Source organism: Loxodonta africana, chromosome 2, assembly GCF_030014295.1.
Source record: "Loxodonta africana isolate mLoxAfr1 chromosome 2, mLoxAfr1.hap2, whole genome shotgun sequence".
Lineage (NCBI taxonomy): Eukaryota > Metazoa > Chordata > Mammalia > Proboscidea > Elephantidae > Loxodonta > Loxodonta africana.
This window is the reverse complement of record NC_087343.1, coordinates 7830078-7850071: the sequence shown is the minus strand read 5'-3', so window position 1 is coordinate 7850071 and position 19994 is coordinate 7830078.

Here is a 19994-nt window from a genome sequence, read left to right as displayed (position 1 = left end):
ATGTCTATTTCTGTGACAGCTCTTATTTCTCTAGGATATATTCCTAGGAGTGGGATTGCTGGATGGTACGGTATTTCTATTTCTAGCTTTCTAAGGAAGCACCATATTGTTTTCCAAAGTGGTTGTATCATTATGCATTCCCACCAGCAGGGCATAAGAGTTCCAATCTCCCCGCAGCCTCTCCAATGTTTATTATTTTCTGTTTTTTTTTTTTTTTTTTCTCCTTTGATTCATGCCAGTAATGCTGCGGTGAGGTGGTATCTTATTGTGGTTTTGATTTGCATTTCTCTAATGGCTAGTGATCACAAGAATCTCATCATGCATCTGTTAGCTGCTTGAATGTCTTCTTTGGTGAAGTGTCTGTTCATTTCCTTTGCCCATTTTTTAATTGGATTATTTGTCTTTTTGTTGTACAGATGTTGGATTTTTCTGTAGATTTTAGAGATTAGACCTTTGTCGGATTTGTAATAGCCCAAAATTTTTCCCTAGTCTGTAGATTCTCTTTTTACTCTTTTGGTGAAGTCTTTTGATGAGCATAAGTGTTTAATTTTTCGAAGATCCCAGTTATCTAGCTTATCTTCTGGAGATTGTATGTGTTGTCAGTTATGGTTTGTATTCTGTTAATGCCACGTATTAGGGTCTCTAGCATTGATACAGTTTTTTCTTCTATAATCTTTACAGTTCTTGGTTTTATATTTAAGTCTTTGACCCATTTCGAATTAGCTTTTTTGTATGGCATGAGGTGTGGGTCTTGCTTCATTTTTTAATCAGTGGAAATCCAGTTTGCCAGCATCTTTTGTTAAAAAGACTGTCTTTTCCCCATTTGATGGGCTTTGGGCCCTTGTCAAAGATCAGGTGACCATGGGTGGATGGATTTACATCTGAGTTCTCAATTCTGTTCCATTGGTCAATGTATCTGTCTTTGTACCAGTACCAGGTTGTCTTCACATTTTTTTCCAACGGACACAGAACATTCTTCAAAACAGACAACATCTTAGGCTACAAAACAACCCTTAACAAAATCCAAGACATTGAGATAATACAAAGTATCTTCTCTGATCACAACATCATTAAAGTAGAAATTAACAACAGGAAGAGTAAGGGAAAAAAAAAATCAATTACATGGAAACTGAATAACACCCTACTTAAAAACCACAGGGGAATAGAAGAAATTCTATTCTGAGGTCTGAGGTCAGGTAGTGGAAGTCCTCCTACTTTATTCTTCTTCTTCAATAGTGCTTTACTTATCCAGAATCTCTTCCCTTTCCATATAAAGTTAAAGGCTAGTTTTTTCATCTCTTTAAAGAATGTTGCTATTTGGATTGGTATCACATTGTATATGTAGATTGCTTTGGGTAAAATTGACATTTTCTCGATATTGAGTCTACGTATCCATGAGCATGGTATGTTTTTCCATTTACATACATTTCTTTTGGTTTCTTACAGCAGTGTTTTGTTTTCTTTGTATGGGTCTTTCCTGCTATCTGCTGAATCTTTCTATTAGTTCAAATAGTTTTCTCATGGAGTCTTTTGGGTTTTCTATGTCTAGTATCATGTCATCTGCAGATAGGGACAGTTTTACTTCTTCATTACCAATTTGGATTCCCTTTATTTCTTTTTCTTGCCTTATTGCTCTAGCTAGGACTTCCAGCACAATGTCAAACAGGAGTGGTGAAAAAGGGCATCCTTCTATTGTTCCCATTCTCAAGTGAAATGTTTTCAGCCTCTCCATTAAGAATGAGGTTGGCTGTTGGTTTTGCATAGATGTCCTTTATTATGTTGAGAAATTTCCCTTCTATACCTATTTTATTGAGAGTTTTTATCAGGAATGGGTGTTGGACTTTGTCAAATGCCTTTTCTGTGTCGATTGAGATGATCATGTGGTTCTTTTATTTATGTGATGGACTATGTCAATTGATTTTCCAATGTAGAACCATCCTTGCATAGCTGGTATGAATCCTACTTGGTCATGGTGTATTATTTTTTTGATAGGATGCTGAGTTCTACTGTGTAGAATTCAGTTGAGAAATTTTGCATCTAAGGGTCGCAGGCAGTTCAAATCCGCCAGGTGCTCCTTGGAAACTCTGTGGGGCAGTTCTACTTTGGCCTATAGCGTCACTATGAGTCAGAATCGACTCAACGGCACTGGGTTTGGTTTGGTTTTTTGGTTTTATTCATGATAAAGATTGGTCTGTAATTTTCTTTTTCTGTGGTATCTTTGCCTAGTTTTGGTATCAGGGTTATGCTGGCTTCATTGAATGAACCTGGAAGTATCAATTCCTTTCCTATGTTCTGAAATAATTTGAGTAGTACTGGTGTAAGCTCTGTCTGAATGTTTGGTAGAATTCTCTGAGGAACCCATCTGGGCCAACACGTTTTTTTTTTTTCCTTGAGAGTTTTTTTTTTTTTTTAAAGTACCTTTTCATTCTCTTCTCTTGTTATGGGTCTGTTCAAATTTTCAACACCATTTTGTGTTAGTTTGAGTGGGTAGTGTGTTTCTAGACATGTGTCCATTTCCTCTAGGTTTTCAAATTTGTTGGAGTGTAGTTTTTCACAATACTCTGATATGATCCTTTTTATTTCAGTTGGTTCTGTTGTAATGTCCCCCATTTCATTTATTATTTGGCTTATTTGCATCCTCTCCTGTTTTTCTTTTGTCATCTTGGCCAGTGGTTTATTGATTTTGTTGATCCTTTCAAAGAAGCAACTTTTGGTTTTGTTGATTCTTTCTGTTGTTTTTCTATTCTCTATTTCATTTATTTCTGCTCTGATTTTTATTATTCCCTTTCTTCTGGTGGCTATGGGCCTTTTTTTTTGCTGTTTCTTTCAATTTGTTCTAGTTGTGTAGCTAATGTTTTGATTTTGTCCTTTCCTTCTTTTTTGATGTGTGTGTCTACTGCTATAAACTGACCTCTCAGTACTGTCTTTGCTGTGTTCCAAAGGTTTTGGTATGATGTGTTTTCATCCTCATTTGATTCTAGGAATTTTTTGATTGCATCTCTGATTTCTTCTATTCCCCTGTGGTTTTTAAGTAGGGTGTTATTCAGTTTCCATGTAATTGATTTTTTTTTTCCCTTACTCCTCCTGTTGTTAATTTCTACTTTAATGATGTTGTGATCAGAGAAGATACTTTGTATTATCTCAATGTCTTGGATTTTGTTAAGGGTTGTTTTGTAGCCTAAGATGTTGTCTGTTTTGAAGAATGTTCTGTGTCCGTTGGAAAAAAATGTATACTTTTCAGCTGTTGGGTGGAGTGTTGTATATATGTCTATGAGTTCGAGTTGGCAGATTGTGGCCTTTATATCTTCTTTATCTTTGTTGAATTTTTTTCTAGATGTTCTGTCCTTTACCAAGAGTGGTGTGTTGAAGCCTCCTTCTATTACTGTGGAACTGTCAATTTCTCTTCTCAATGCTGTTAGAGTTTGTTTTATGTATTTTGGAACCCTGTCATTGGGTGCATACATGTTTATTATGGTTATGTCTTCACGATAGATCATCCCTTTAATCGATTATATAATGGTCTTCTTTGTCTTTAGTGTAAGATTTTATTTTAAAGTCTATTTTATCTGAGATTAGTATTGCCACTACTGTCTTTTTTGGTAGCTGTTTGCTTTTTTTTTTTTTCCTTTCTTTGATTTTGAATAAATTTGTGTCTATGTTTCTAAGTTGGGTCCCTTGTACACAGCATATTGATGGATCCTGCTTTTTTATCTATACTGTCACTCTCTGTCTTTTTATGGGTGCATTTAGGGCATTTACATTTGGTGTAATTATTGATAGATATGAGTTTATTGCTTTCATTTCATAGTAATTTTTTTTTGTGTGTGTGATGCTGACATTTTCTTTGTTCCTCTTACTATCCCACGCTGAATTCCTTTTGTTTGTGGGGTTTTTTTTTTAATTTGTTTTTGTAGATTTTGGTTTTACTGAGACTTTATGATTTTCTTCTTTATTTTAATAAGTAGGTTTGTTAGCTTTCTTTGTGGTTATCTTGAAATTTACCTATATCTTCCTAGGTTTGAACCAGTCTTTTATTACTTGGTATTGTCTTGCCTTTCTCTCCATTAGAAAGTTCTGTACCTACACCATTTATTGGGCTTTGTTGTCATGTGTAGATTAACCACTCTAGTTCCCTGCTATAAATCTCTTAGTTCTGAATAGTCCTTGAGAGTTCATTTCCTAGGTTGGTGTCTGGCTGGTGTGATACTGCATCCTAGATTTAGACTGTCATCTTACGTTGTTTGCTCTCAAGGCAAAGGAATCAATTTAATAATTCTTGTAAGTTTGGTTTGGTTTTTACATATTCCCTTAATTTCTGTTTATCTGGAAATGTCCTAATTTCACCACCATATCTGAATGAGAGTTTTGCAAGGTACATTTTTCTTGGTTCACATTTTTATTTTTCAAGAGTTTATATATATGTCGTCCCATTGCCTTCTTGCTTGTATAGTTTCTGCCAAGTAATCAGAGTTTAGTCTTATTTTTTTCCCCTCTGTATATGACTTTTTGTTTTTCTCAAGCTGCTCTCAGGATTCTTTCTTGGTCTTTGGTTTTAGTGAGTGTGATTATGATATGTCTTGGTGATTTTCTTTCGGGGTCTATCCTATATGGGGTTCATTAAGCTTCTTGGATGGCCAGCTTTTCATCTTTCATGATATTAAGGGTTTTCTGGCAGCAATCCTTCAATGATCTTCTCTGTGCTTTTGGTTTTCTCCCACCATTCTGCAACTCTGATCACTTGCAAATACTTGCTTTTGATTGTATCCCACATCATTCTCAGGGTTCTTCATTTTTTTTTCCATTCTTTTTTCTGATTTTTCCTCAAACCAAGTGATATCCAAGTATTTTTCTTGTTTCACTGATCCTCTCTTCCATTGTTTCAGCCCTGCCCCTCAGACCATCTATGACACTGTCCATTTGTGAAATCTTGTTGTTTATTTTTTGGATTTCTAATTGTTGTTTTTGTATGATTTCTAGTTGTGAATATATTTTGATATTTTGTTCCTGTATTAGTTTCCTGAATTCTTCCAGTGTTTTGTCTGAATTTTCTATGAATGTATTTTTTCCTCATTTTTGTCTGCTTTGTGCTTCAACTCTTGGATAGCTCTGAATATTAGAGATTTGAATTCCCTATCAGGTAGTTCTAGTGCTTTTTCTTCTACTGGAAAGTTATCTGATGTTTTATTTGGATACCTACTACAACCACCCTGTTCCTTTAAAAAAAAAAAAAAAATGTGTTGATATCATCTCCTGTCTTTAGGATATTCAGTAGTTATTTTCTTCATTTATCGATAACAGATTTGTTTGCTTTGTCCTGCTTTTTTGTTTTATTTGATATCTAAGCTTTTTTTTTTAAGCAGGCTGTCTGTGCATTCTTTGTTGTTTGCTTGTCTGTAGGCATGATAATTTTCACCTCCTCGGCCAATGGGTGGGGCCAGTTGCTCAGCTATGGTGCAGTAGGGCAGGTCCAGTTGAACGGAAGGGACTGGGATGGGTTGTTTGTGGCACATATTGGGTCTGACAGGGCGGGATGGGGGTCAGTGCAGGGCAGGTTCCAGTAGTTCATGCCTGTGCTGCTCGGGGGTGCGACATTCAATGCATGGTGCAGATAGACAGGAGGGAGGGGGAAGGTTTTGATGTGTGGAGCTATGTTGCATGTGGGAAAGAAGAGAAAGAGGAGGAAAAGAGAAAAATAAGTGTTCAGGAAGCCTGCCTTTGGAGTGGAGAGATGAGAAACTGAGAAATGAATAAAAACAAAATGGAAAAAGAGAAAGAGAAAAAATAAATAAAAATTAAAAAGGAGAAGAAGAAATGCCCCCAGGGATTCCACAAGCACCCTGGGAAGCGGCTCCCAGGCCTTGGGACATAGCCTGTTTAGAAGGGGCAGAGATGGAACCCAGGGCCAGGTGTTCAGGAGAGAGGAAAAGAAAGAAAATAGAGAGAGATGAGAAATGAAAAAATGAAGAAAAACACAAAAGAAAAAAGGACAAAGAAAGCCCCAGTGATTCCACCAGCATGGTGGTGTGGACTGAGGAAGCAGTTACCCAGCTAAGCTGCACTTCTCAGCCTGTCATGAATCAAAGATGGCACATGGAGCTAGGTGTTCAAGAGGAGGGGAGGAGGTGAGAGACAGGGAAGATACCAAAAGAAGCTGAAAAATGCAACACCAGCAACCATGAAATGGCACTGAAAGAATGGGCCGATGTGGTTGGGGAGAAGCCAAAAGCCATGGAGTTGGCACCTCCTGGCCGAGCTAAGAGGTCTACTGGGAGCTGTGGACACCAAGCAGGGGAAGAAGAGTGGGGATGAGAAAGCATGTATCACCGGTTACTGAGCGCTCTGTCCCCTGGTGGGAGCTATGTGAAGCTGTTTTCCAACACTCCCTGTTCACCGATCTCTGACCGGGGTCCAGGATGATGAATCCAAGTGTGTTAGCTGATAAGGGACCTTGTCTCTGTATCTCTCCTTGCTCTCTATTCTCTGTCAGTTTCTTATTCCATTTGGTGCTTGTTTGAGTTCTTTATCTCTTCATTTGCTGCTCAAGGTTCCAGGACTGACATTTGTCTGTTTTACTTGGTTTTTCGGGTCTTTGCTGTGGAGGAACAATGTGGTGCTTCTGTCTATGGGGCCATGTTAGCTCCATCCTCCGATGCTTCTTTTCAATGTGTGACTTATTAATTACTGATTCATAATCACTGTTTGCAGAAAAATCTCTAAGGATGGTGAAAACCCACTTCTAAATGCAAATGACAATTAAAAATAAAATGAGAGGGATTTTTTTCTTTATTTTAGGTTAAAAAGAAAATCTATGGAGATATCATTATATGTCAAGTATTCCATAAATGATAGGAATTGCTACTTTATGAGACATGCAAAGCCATGCTGGTAACAACAAGAAAGTCCATAAAATGTAGGTGACACTGGAATTCAGAATCATTAACCTCACCAAGCCTCAATTACTCAATCTGTATAGAGTGATTAGATATCTTACTTCAGTACTTCTCAACTGGGATGAATGTGACCCCAAGAGACATTTGGCAATGTCTGGAAATATTTTTCATTGTTAAAATTGGGTGGTGGTATTACTAGTAGGTAGAGGCCAGGAATGCTGCTAAACATCCTACAATGCATGGGACAATTCCCTACCACACAAAATTGTCCAGCCCAAATTGTTCTCAATAGTTCCAAGTTTGAAAAATCCTGTTTTACATAAATCAGAAATTTGGGAACTATTAAAAAGGTAATTGAGTATTACTTTGACATTTTGGGGAGAAGAATAATCTGCTAAAATAAGGAATCCAGTTCATAAACTATGTGAAAAGATTACACTTGGTGTTAAGAAGGATCCATAGATGTACAAGGCAAGGACCTTCTCCTCCAAGAAGATTTCCAGTAGGTGTCATACACGTTAGGGGAAGCGGAGACGTGGGAGGCTGTGCAGGTAGGCTTAAATAACAAGGAGGGCAGTGGAGAGACAGAGAAGAAGGCCTGACTGGTGTGTAGTAGTTAAGGCCTACGACTGCTAACCAAAAAGTCAGCAGTTCGAATCCACCAGGCACTTCTTGGAAACCCCATAGGGCAGTTCTACTCTGTTTGATAGAGTCACTATGAGTCAGAATTGACAATATGGCAACTGGTTTGGTTTTGGTTTTGTTACAAATATCGGCACTGATTTCCCTAAGAGGGAACTGTTAATGAAGCAGTGATGACAACACTTCTTAAAGTGTGATAGCTTAGGAAAGGTAATTTTCATGATTTAGTCCTCATGTTGATCATTATTATGACCCACTGTAAACTACAATTCTAAAACCTGTATTTTAGCAGTGCCAAAATGTTTGTGCAAAGGAAGACTCATAGGTTCTTTAAAGGTAAATGAAAGAATTTAACCAGACTCTAAGAATGACATTTTTTTTTTTCCTAGAGTATAAAAGAGGTGCTTGACATTTAGAGAATAAGGAAACCTGATTATGACACTGTCAAAAGCAGCAGCACATCAATGCGGGCACTTAAATCACCTACAAGCCATATGTGCAGTTACTAAATAAATATGGCCTCCCTGCCAACAAGAGTGAACTTCTCGAGGTCAGAAGTCAAAAATAACACTTATTTATGGTTCCTGTAAGGAGGCCTTTTTGCTTTGTTCCTCATTCCTCCAAGTGCATGGCTGAAGTCCACTCTGACCACCAGTGGCACTCCCCATCAGCCTGGTCAGCAATATTTCCAAATGATGGCATTAGATACACGACTCATTCAGTCAGGCCTTCATCATTAGGAAAAAGTGCAAGAGAACTGGGCAGAAAGCCTTGTTCACACCTCAAAACAATCTATCCTTGCTGTTTCCTCCTTTCCTCCCTTCCCTTGATGAAAACAGTACTTGTGACATCAGTTTAAACCAAGATTTCAATCAATGGGTATTCCTACAGGTGGCAACAAGTCCCAGGCCGTGATCCTTATCATGGAAAGATCTGAACTATAATGCAACCAAGCAAGAGACTGAAGGAACATCTGGCATCTATCGAACACCATTGACCTATATACAGTCTTTATATAGACACTAGATTCGCATGCTAAGATGGAACTGTCTAACTGCGTGATTTCTCTTCAGGTGGTGCAAATCATCAACACTCCCCAGTGTTAACCAAAAGGCTGGAGGTTTGAGTCCACTCAGAGGTACCTTGGAAGAAAGACCTGGCATTCTATTTGTGAAAAATAAGCCGCTGGAAATACTATAGTGCAAAGTTATACTCTGACACACCCGGGGTGGCCGTGAGTTGGAGTAGATTCACAAGCAATTGGTTTGGCTTAGCTGTGTATTTACTTTACCTAGATAGAGGGTGATCGAAAAACTCAGAACTTTGTTACTTTTTCTTTATTTTTAGATTATCTGATTAAAATAGTTTATTCTCATTTACATTAAACAGTAATAATTAGAAAGAAAAAAATGCTCACTTGATTTTAGTGAAATCTAGAATGCACTGGGAATATCAGGAGAAGATTATGAGAGATGTCTGACAAAATACCAGCAGTATGGCACCTAACAACAACCACGTCACCCTGAAGCCCTGGAGCCCTAAAGCTACTATTATACAAGTCTAAGTCTAGATGGTTAAAATGCCAGTCTCTGGTCTTTCTCCAAAAGGCCTGTGGCTCAGTCGTTGAAAGCTCAGCTGCTAGCTGAAAGGTCGAACATTTGAACCTAACAGCCATTCTGCAGGAGAAAGATGTGGCAGTCTACTTTCGAAAAAATTTTTGTTGCTGTTAGGTGTCATCAGTCAGTTCGAACTCACAGCTACTCTGTGTGCAACAGAACAAAACACTGCCCAGTCCTGTGTGATCCCCACAATCATTGCTATGTCTGTACCTATTGTTAAGGCCATTGTACAAATTCATTCATCTCATTGAGGGTCTTCCAATTTTTCCATGAGCCTCTACTTCACCAAATATGATATCCTTCTCAAGGGACCGGTCCCTCCTGATAATGTCCAAAACACCAAAGTATGTGAGACAAAATCTTGCTATCTACACTTCTGGGTGTACTTCTTCCAAGACATATTTTTTCATCCTTCTGGAAGTCAGTGATATATCCAATATTCTTCATCAATACCATCATTCAAATGCATCAATTCTTCTTCAGTCTTCCTTATTGTCCAGCTTTCTCATGCATATGAGGTGATTGAAAACACCATGGCTTGGGTCAGGCACAACTTAGCCTGACTGATACCTTTGCTTTTTAACACTTTGTTGTTGTTAGGTGGCATCGAGTTGGTTCTGACTCATAGTGACCCTATGCACAACAGAATGAAACACTGCCTGGTCCTGTGCCATCCTCACAATCACGGTCATGCTTGAGTCCACTGTTGCCTAACACACGAGGATGCAAAGGTCTCTGACCATATCAGTTAGGGCATAAGCCAAACCAAACCCGTTGCTGCCAAGTCAATCCTGACTCATAGTGACCCTATAGGACAGACTAGAGCTGCCCCATAGAGTTTCCAAGGAGCAGTTGGTGGAGACGTTTTGGTTAGTAGACGTAGCTCTTAACCACTACACCACCAGGGCTTCCAGTTAGGGATGGTCAGGAAAAAATAAAACTCCATATACATTAATATTATTCAATATAAGAATAGGACTCCCTGGGTGGTGCAAAGGGTTAAGTTTTCTGCTACCAGTTTGAATCTACTCACAGGTTTCTGCCTACATACATACACACCTGCCTACATACCTACATACACACCTACACACATATGTACACATATATATATATATTTATATTCGATATCAAAAGCCCAATCCATAAAATTGATAAATTGAACTTAATCAAATTAACAAAGCCTGTTTTTAACAAATTGCCAAATTGAACTAGAAAAATATTAAAAACACCTTTTCTTTAAAAGATAATTTTAAGAGAATAAAAACATTCAAAAACTGGATAAAATATATGTAAATCATATGTCTAATAAAGAACTTTCACTAAGAACATAAAAGTAATACTCGACACTCAAAATTAAGAAAACAGAAAAACACAGTTTAAAAATGAGTAAAATAATCGGATAAACACATTACAAAAGATAGCTAATTAGCATATTAAAAGATACTCAGCACCGCTTGTCATTAGAGAAATGCACACTGAAATCATAGCAAGATACCACTACACACCTATTAGAATGACTAAAATTTTAAAAAGACTAAACTTATCAAGTGTTAGTGAAAATGTGGACAAATTGGAACATTCATACACCAAAGGTAGAAATATAAAATGATACAATATATTTGGAAAATAGCATGGAAATTTCTTCAAAAGTTGAACATGAATCTCCCATTTAATCGAGCCACTCCACGCCTAAGTATTTACTTGGGGAAAATGAAAACACATGACCACAAACAGATATGCAAAGAATGTTTATAGCAGCTTTATTTGTATTAGTCGACGACTATAAACAAGTCAAACTTTCATCTACCTGTGGTATGCTCAAGGAGCCCTGGTGGTGCGATGGTTAAGTGCTCAGCAGCTAACCGAAAGATCAGTGGTTCAAACTCACCAGCTGCTCCGTGGGAGAAATATGTGGTAGTCTGCTTTCCAGAAGATTACAGCCTTGGAAACCCTATGTGACAGTTCTACTCTGTTCTATAGGGTCGCTAAGAGTGGAAATTACCTCAAAGGCAATGGGTATGGGTGGTATCTTCACACAGTGGGAATACTATTCAGCGGTTAAATAAACTAGTGATACATGCTTCAACATGGGTGGATCTCAAAATAACTGTGCTGAGAGAAAGAAGTGAGAAAAAAGAATGCATATTGCATTATCACTTATAACATAAATGTCTATAAAATGCAAACTCCTCTCCAGTGATAGAAAGCTGGTCAGTGGTTGTCTGAGAAGGGAGAGGGTGGGCAGGAAGGATGGGGAGGTAGATTTCAATGACACTTTGGGGGATGATCAATATGTCAATATGTCTGTTATCCTGACCGTGGTGGTGGTTTCATGGGCAAGTACATATGTCATAAGTCATGAAATGGACAGTTTCAATACGTTCAATGTAATGTCAAACAAATATCAATAAAGTTAATTTTTTAAAAAGTCCTGTGAAGACCATCCAAACAACTGAGCCAATGAGTTTAATATTCATTCCAGCTTCCACAGGGAAGTTATGTTCATGACTGCAACCATGACTTGAACATGATTTTTTTTCTTTTAATTCTCTCCAGCATGCAAGTCTGCAAAAGTCTGCTAAATTCATACTTCTGATCGATCCCTGGATTTTGTCGTTGTTGTTTCTTTTCTGCTGGTAAAGTGAAGCCCTCTTCAAAGGAGTATTTGCAAATACACAGCAGACATGTGTGTTGACAGCGTGGACTTGATCTGAAAGTGGAATTAAAATCTAGGGAACCTGCATCTTTGATATGGGCAACCAATTATCTCCTGGTTGTGTGCAATCAAGTTTTTTGTTTTGTTTTGTTTGTTCATTTGGTTGACAAAGCAGAAGATGCTGGTAACTCTACAGTGATGTCCATCTCCAACCAAAACCTACCTTCACTCCAGTGCAGTTTTTCTCAGTGTGGGTGTGTGTTTACAAAGCTGGTCTCCTTCAGAAATAGGCACATGACAGAACTTGCCTCTGTGGAGAATATTTTTTCAATCATTTGAGTCTTTTTTTTTTTTTTTTTAAAGGAAATCATTTTATTTTATGAATAAACATAAACTTTAGTTTGGAAAAAGCCTGTACATCCCTTTTCATACTTATGCTGTCTGCTACGGAACTCCATCTTCTTCCCATCTGGACTAGGGTCCTGTTCCAGCCAGGCTAACACCACTCGGAGCTCCAAGAGCTTCGCAGTATCTGTAAGGATCGTTCTTCCTTAAAAATCCCACTTCTTTTCATATTCAAGTTACCTCTGTGTTTCACGGCCTTATGGTGATGCCTTTGGAATCAGTCCTGAGATTAATTGGATATAAGAATCATCCCTGCATGTCTGAGTGTTATCAACCCTTCCTCTGCCTGACTCAAGTCATGGCTCTGAGAACTATGGCAGCCTGTTAGAGAGGAAGCTGCTTACACTTTTTGAGTTTCTTTAACATTGTGGATATCTGTATCAGAGTCTAGCTGTGATGCTTAGGTGAGGTACCCTGTGGACATGGCAGCATTTGGCACAGTGCTAGGGGAATCCCTGCCTCTTAAGAAATGTTAGCTGTCTGTTCAATAATCAGCTTTACCATCTGACTGCTACACCAGGAGATACTCACTTAGCAGTAATTAAGAGGAAAAGCTGATTTTTATTAGTTGCAATTGTTAAGAAAGATTTGATTCACACAGGCCTTCCAGCCCCCATGTTTGTGGTGCAAATGTTATCTTATACTGCCACCCACTGTCTAATTCGGAGAAGTGCATCCCCACTGTGGCCTCTTGTAGTCCAGCCATCTTAGCCAGATTCATCCCCAACTCACTGCCTCCTGCAAAGATGACTGTGAGACCCATACTTCTCACAAAGGAAGAGAAAATTATTTCACTGAAAGCCTTAATGGCTTCTTAAAGTCTCTAGCCAAGAGCCAAGTGAGATTTACAATGGTAAAACAGGCAAGAACAGAAAATGACATGTTCTCTGTATACATATGTATTGTCAAATACACTACAGAAGATATGCTTTAATTAAGCCAGCCTCAGAGCAGTGATGAGCTAACCAACATTTTTTTTTTTCTTCTACACGTCAAGAAAGGTACATGTAAATTGCATTGCAAAGAAATTGTGGTTCACGGGAATATTGCAGGATTAGTTTTTCTTCAATTGCAATGTGTAAAATAAGCCGTAAAAGAACTGCGTTTTGGAAATTTTCATTTTATGATGTTAGTTCCACTCTCTCCACTGAAATATAAGAATATCATGTCGCTCAAAGGAGGATTAAAAAATAAGAAGTACGCTAGGAAAAACCCTCCAAAATATTCTGAAACACCTAATAAAACCAAAGAAATGGCTCTTTAATAGACCATGGAAAATGTTGCAATTATTACCCAGTGAACCACATAAATTCTTTCAAGTTACATTTTAACTGTAGAGTTTCATTTCTATTCCCTAGCAATACTGAAGGGGAACAATCAGGGTAAAATGTTTCATTTAAATGGAAGGGAGAAAACTGTTTTCCTTCCCACAGATGCTTTTTATAACTGTAGTGGTGAAAGATTCTAACTTACACATAACCTGTACGTCCCTGGTACTAACATTTGAGGTTTAGAAAACCCTAAACCTTGTTTCCAAATTTTATATTTAAGAAAACCAAAGCTCGGCGGTTAAATGTCCTATGCAGTTGGATCATACAGCTGGTTAACCGCAGAACGGGCAAATAAGGCAGTTTCTTGATTCTCAGTTGAATGGTCTTGTTCCTTTCACTACATTCCCTTCAACTGAGTATTAATATTTATAGGGTCATGTGCATGAACATATTATAATTTGTACTAAAAAATGGAATGTATGCTTTAAAAGAATTTTGTGGAAAATCTATACTCTTAAACATAGTGTCAAAAGCCAAAGCAAATAAAAGATGTGGGGTCTTCAAATTCAATTCTGGAGTTATAATGGTCCTTCTCTTTTCGTCACTGTACAAATGGTATTTTTCTAAAAATCTTTGAAAATCTCGCAGATTTCTTGTCTCTCACCAATAGACGTCAAAGTCCTGGCGCTTAGCAGCAGAGTACTCTTTTTCACAGAAGGAATTGCAGGTAACTACAGGAAAACTGGAACAAAGTATGTGCATTGTGTATTGTTTATTGATTCTTGTCCTAATCATAATAGTAATGCCTGTTCATTCTTATTTGTGTTCAATAGGTTGAAGATATATTTAAAATACATTGAAATCAATAATACATTTTTAAATTGAAAAGGACAGTAAAAGAAATCTGAAATTCTGTCATTGACCACATCCAAGCAAAACATAATTACAATTTTGGAATACATCCCTGAGTCAGTTTCCCCTCTCTCTCTCACCACCCACATGCACATACATGCACACACGGGCATACACACTCACACATGCATATGTACATGCATGCTCACACACACAGGGACACACACACACACAGGTGCACAGACGCATGCAGACACACACACAGACTCACACATTGTCTGTATGGCTTTTCTCATGACAAACGAGGTAAGCTCACAATGACTGCCACTGGGAACTTCCTTACCTCCGAGTTCAAAAATGTAATTGCTTTTCCTCTCTTAACATAGACCTGTCCAAAGCTAACGAGCACAATTTTTATGCAAAGACCATGAGCAGGGAAAATCCACGCATCTCCTGGTCATACATAGCCCATCTCTTTGAAGCGTTCAGGGTTTTGGGGATCCATTTTCCTGGGATCGATAGTCCCTCAAGCAGGAGAGATGTTTACCTGGGAAGAAGGACTTGTGTCTGTGGGTGTGTGTGTGTGTGCATGTGCTGGGGTCAGCTCTGGTCCCTGCAGTCGATTTTTTCTGGAGTCTTCAACAATAGGCTTTTTGTATTTTACTTTTTAGCTTGCAAAATGTTGTTATATAAATACTGAATTTGTTAATTTTTCATCTGTCCTTTCCTGCAAATACTAGTACTGACTTTCTCTTTTTGACTATTTTGTGTGTGTGGGTTTTTTTTTTTTTTTTCAAAAATTAAAAATTGCATAGACAAACCTTTCAAAATATTTAAGGTTTTCCTCCATGATTTTAGGATTAATAATTTCTTTTGGCCCTGGAGTCTGATATATAGTAACCTAATCCTTATGGTTCATTAATTGTTTCATTAAATATATATATATATATTCTAGATGAAATACATTTTGGAGTACTTTAAAAAATTTAAACTTTTTTTTTTTTAGTAAATAACAAGTTTTTCCAATGCAGTTTGTTACAAAACCATAAACAAACATAGGGATCATGTTTTTAAAAGCATTAGATCAATGAGACAATACAATATTTTTTTTTACTCTACTAATTTCTTCTGTTCTATCCACTTTCACTTCTTATATCAGTAAAGTACTGCCTGATAATTATATAGTGCAAGCAGTGCTTGGTCCTTACTTTTGAGGTTTTTTTTTTTTTAAATCAATTTATTTTATAGATGCCTTATAAAATCACATCCTAAAGGGAACCAATAAAAAGCGGGGGTGTTTTTTTTTTGGAATTAAATTTTAAGTTTAAAAATGAAAGATTTGTTTTTAATCTTTATAAAAATTTAAAGTATATTTTTAGTGTTATAAGCATGCCGTATCTCTCGATTTAAGCTATACTGACCCCTCAGATAAGGTTTGAAATTTTCTTCATGTGAATGTTTGCATTTTTTGGTTGAAATTATCCCCAGGTATTTTTGTGGCTATTTTGAATCAAATCTTTGGACACCATTAGATTTGTACAAATGGAAATATATGATATTAAGGAACACTCTTAATTCTGTGCACTTTTTTTTTTTTATCATCTGATCACCTGATTGCATGTTTCATTATTTTAAATTATATTTAGTCATTTTGGGGGGCAGTTTTTCTGATGTATTCTCAGGACAATGACACATACATGTTATTTTCATCTAGTTATACCTCATTTTTTTTCTTTTAGTATGTAATTATTTATAAATCTTAGAACAATAATAAATGATAAAGAGTACAATCAACATTTTATTTTATTTTTTTATTTTGATAAAAGTAACCGTAATTTAATTCTTAAGTAAGTTCTTGGTTCTTTGCAAAATTAGAGGTAATATACAATGTTGAGCTAAGGAACTTCCTACTTCTGGTTCCCTAAGTGGTTTTCATCCAATTTTTTGGTTGTTTTAATAAGGAAGGGATATGAAATATGTCAAATATCTCTTTGGTCACTATTGAAATTATTATAAATGATCCCGTGGGTCTTGTGAAGAAGTTTCTTAGTATTCACTGATCCTATGTGATTAGCATCACACCTACAGCATCAACATTGCGTCCATTTTTTCCTTTTATTTAAAAAAAATGCTAGCTTTGCTTCATTTGTGTTTTTGCTGTACATTTTTAATCAGTGTTTACAAATCTATTATTATTTATATCCTATGTCACTTATTTCTGCCTCTATCATATTAAATCCACCCTATGATTTTCTTAGGTTTATCTTTTAATTTGTTAAATTCTTAACTAGAAATTCTTAGTACATTTAATGTATCTCTTTTAAATAATGGAACTAATAAAACTTTAAATTTGCCTTTAAGTATTATTTTTAGCCAGATCTCTGAAGGAATTTTTTGGAGAGATTTCAAAATTTTCTGTAAAGCTACAGCAATTAAAACAGTGTGAAACCAATAAAGGAATAGATAACTTTTAGAAAATATAAAATTCTGATGACAAAACTCCCAGAAATACATCGATTTTTTATGGGTTGATATTTTGATGTTGCATCTAAGATCAACATCCAAGTACTGAGTGAGAGAGATTGATTTTTTATTTTCCTTTACTGTTTTGTTTCCTTTTAATTACAGTCACATTGAAGAAACAAGATTTTTACCAAGTTCTGTAGTCTGAAAATGATCAAACCTGCAATCAATATGCATTGATAATTACTGGTGATTGGAATGCAAAAGTTGTAAACAAAGAAGAAGTATTAGTCGTTGGAAAATATGGCCTTGGTGATAGAAATGACACCAGAGATCTCATGATAGAATTTTTCAAGACCAAATACATTTGTCAACAACTTAAATGACAACTATACATATGGACCTTGCCAGATAGAATACGCAGGAATCGAATCAATTACATCTGTGGAAAGAAACAATGGAAAAGCTCAATATCATCAGTCATAACAAGGCCGGGGCCTACTGCTGAACAGATCATCAATTGCTCATATGCAAGTTCAAGTTGAAGCTGAAGAAAATTAGAAAAAGTCCACAAGACCCAAGGTACGACTCTGAGTCTATCCACCTGAATTTAGAGACAACCTCAAGAATAGGTCTGATGCATTGAACACTAATGACTGAAGACCAGATAAGCTGTGGAATGACATCAAGGACATCATACATGAAGAAAGCAAAAGGTCATTAAAAAGACAGGGAAAAAAAAAAGGACAAAATTGATGTCAGAAGAGACTCTGAAACTTGATCTTTAATGTCGAGTAGCTAAAGCAAAAGGAAGAAATGATGAAGTAAAGGAGATGAACAGAGATTTCAAAGGGCAGATCAAGAAGACAAAGTATCATAGTGACATGTGCAAAGACCTGGAGATAGAAAACCAAAATGGAAGAATATGCTCAACATTTCTCAAGCTGAAAGAACTGAAGAAAAAATTCAAGCCTTAAGTTGCAATACTGAAGGATTCTATGGGGGAAAATATTAAATAACAGAGGAAGCATCAAAAGAAGATGGAAGGCACGCACAGTCACTGTACCAAAAAGGAATGGTTGACATTCAACCATTTCAGGAGGTATTATGATCAAACGCCAAAGGAAAAAGTCCAAGTTGCCCAGAAGGCATTGGTGAACAGCAAGGCTCCAGGAATTGACAGAATAACAATTGAGATGTTTCAACAAACAGATGCATTACTGGAAGTGCTCATTCATCTATGCTAAGAAATTTGGAAGACAGCTACCTGGCCAATTGTCTGGAAGAGATACATATTTGTGAGCATTCCAAAGAAAAGAGATCCAACAGAATGCTGAAATTATCAAACAGTATCATTAGTAGTACGTGCAAGTAAAATTTTGCTGCAGAAAATTCAAAAACACTTGCAGCAGTGCATCAACAGGAAACTGCCAGAAGTTCAAGCCAGATTCAGAAGAGGATAGGGAACAAGGGATATCGTTGCTGATGTCAGGTGCATTTTGGCTGAAAGACAAGAATACCATAAAGATGTTTATCTGTATTTTATTAACTATGCAAAGGCATTTGAATGTGTGGATCATAACAAAGTATGGATAACATTGCAAAGGACAGAAATTCCAGAGCGTTTATTTAATAGTGCTCATGAGGAACCAGTACATAGACCAAGAGGCAGTCTTTCAAACAGAACAAGGAGATATTGCGTGGTTTAAAGTCAAGAAAGCTGTGTGCTAGGGTTGTATCCTTTCAGCATACTTATTCAATCTGTACGCTTAGTAAATAATCCGAGAAGCTGGACTATAAAGAAAAATGTGGCCTCAAGATTGAAGGAAGGCTCATTAACCACCTGCATTATACAGATGACACAACTTTGCTTATTGAAAGGGAGGAGGTCTTGAAGCACTTACTGATGACGTTCAAAGGCCACAGCCTTCAGTATGGATTACACTTCAACATACAGAAAAGAAAAATCCTCACAACTGCCCATGGAGACAGCAGTCAAGAAATCAAATGGCTTATTGCATTGGGCAGTAAGCAACATCATGATAAACAGAGAAAAGATTGAAGTTGTCAAGGATTTCATTTTACTTGGATTCACAATCAGCACCCATGGAAGCAGCAGTCAAGAAATCAATAGACACATCGCATTGGGAAAATCTGCTGCAAAGAGTTGAAAAGCAAAGATGTCACCTTGAAGTCTAAGGGGTGCCTGACCCAAGCCATGGTATTTTCAATCTCATCATATGCATGTGAAAGCTGGACAATAAATAAGGAAGACCAAAGGAGAATTGACGCCTTTGAATTGTGGTGTTGAGGAAGAATATTGAATATACCATGGACTGCCAGAAGAATGAACACATAAGTCTTGGAAAAAGTACAGCCAAAATTCTCCTTAGAAGCAAGAATGGAGAGACTTTGCCTCATGTACTTTAGATATGTTATCAGGAGGAAGCAGTCTCTGGAGAAGGACATCATGCTTGGTAAATTAGAGTGTCAACAGAAAAGAGGAAGACCGTCAACGAGATGGAATGACACAATGGCGGTAAGTATGGGCTCAAATATAGCAATGATTGTGTGTATGGTGTAGGACCAGGCATTGTTTCATTCAGTTGTACATAGGGTTGCTGGGTCAGAACCAACTTGAGGGAACCTAACAACAACAACACAGTCACATTGATCATATCGCTCTACAGTTTAACATTTTTCCTTGACAAAGTGTGAAAGACCGGTAATATGGATAGGTTTCCATTGTTAAAAATCCCAGGGGACACTGTTTTTGTTGTCTTCCTACATAAATACGAAGTGTCTGAGACCCCCTGCAGGACATAACCTCAAAAGTGGACATTTTGTTCTTCTTCACTTTTTCCATGCTCCTAACATGAAGATATGTGCATGTCTTTCTTGTTAGATGCGTTTGAATTTGCTCTGACCAATTACGACCCCATGTATAACAGGAAAATGTCGCCAGGTCCTACACCATTCCCATAATAGTTGGTATGTTTGAGCCCATTGTTGCAACCGTTGTATCAATTCATCTCTTTGAGAGTCTTACTCGTTTTCACTGACCCTCTACTTTACCAATGATGTCCTTCTCCATGGATTGGTCCCTTCTGATGAAATGTCCAAAGTAAGTAAGAGGGAGTTTCGCCATCCTACCTTCTAAGCTTTCTCCAAAACATGTCCACGGTATATTTAACAT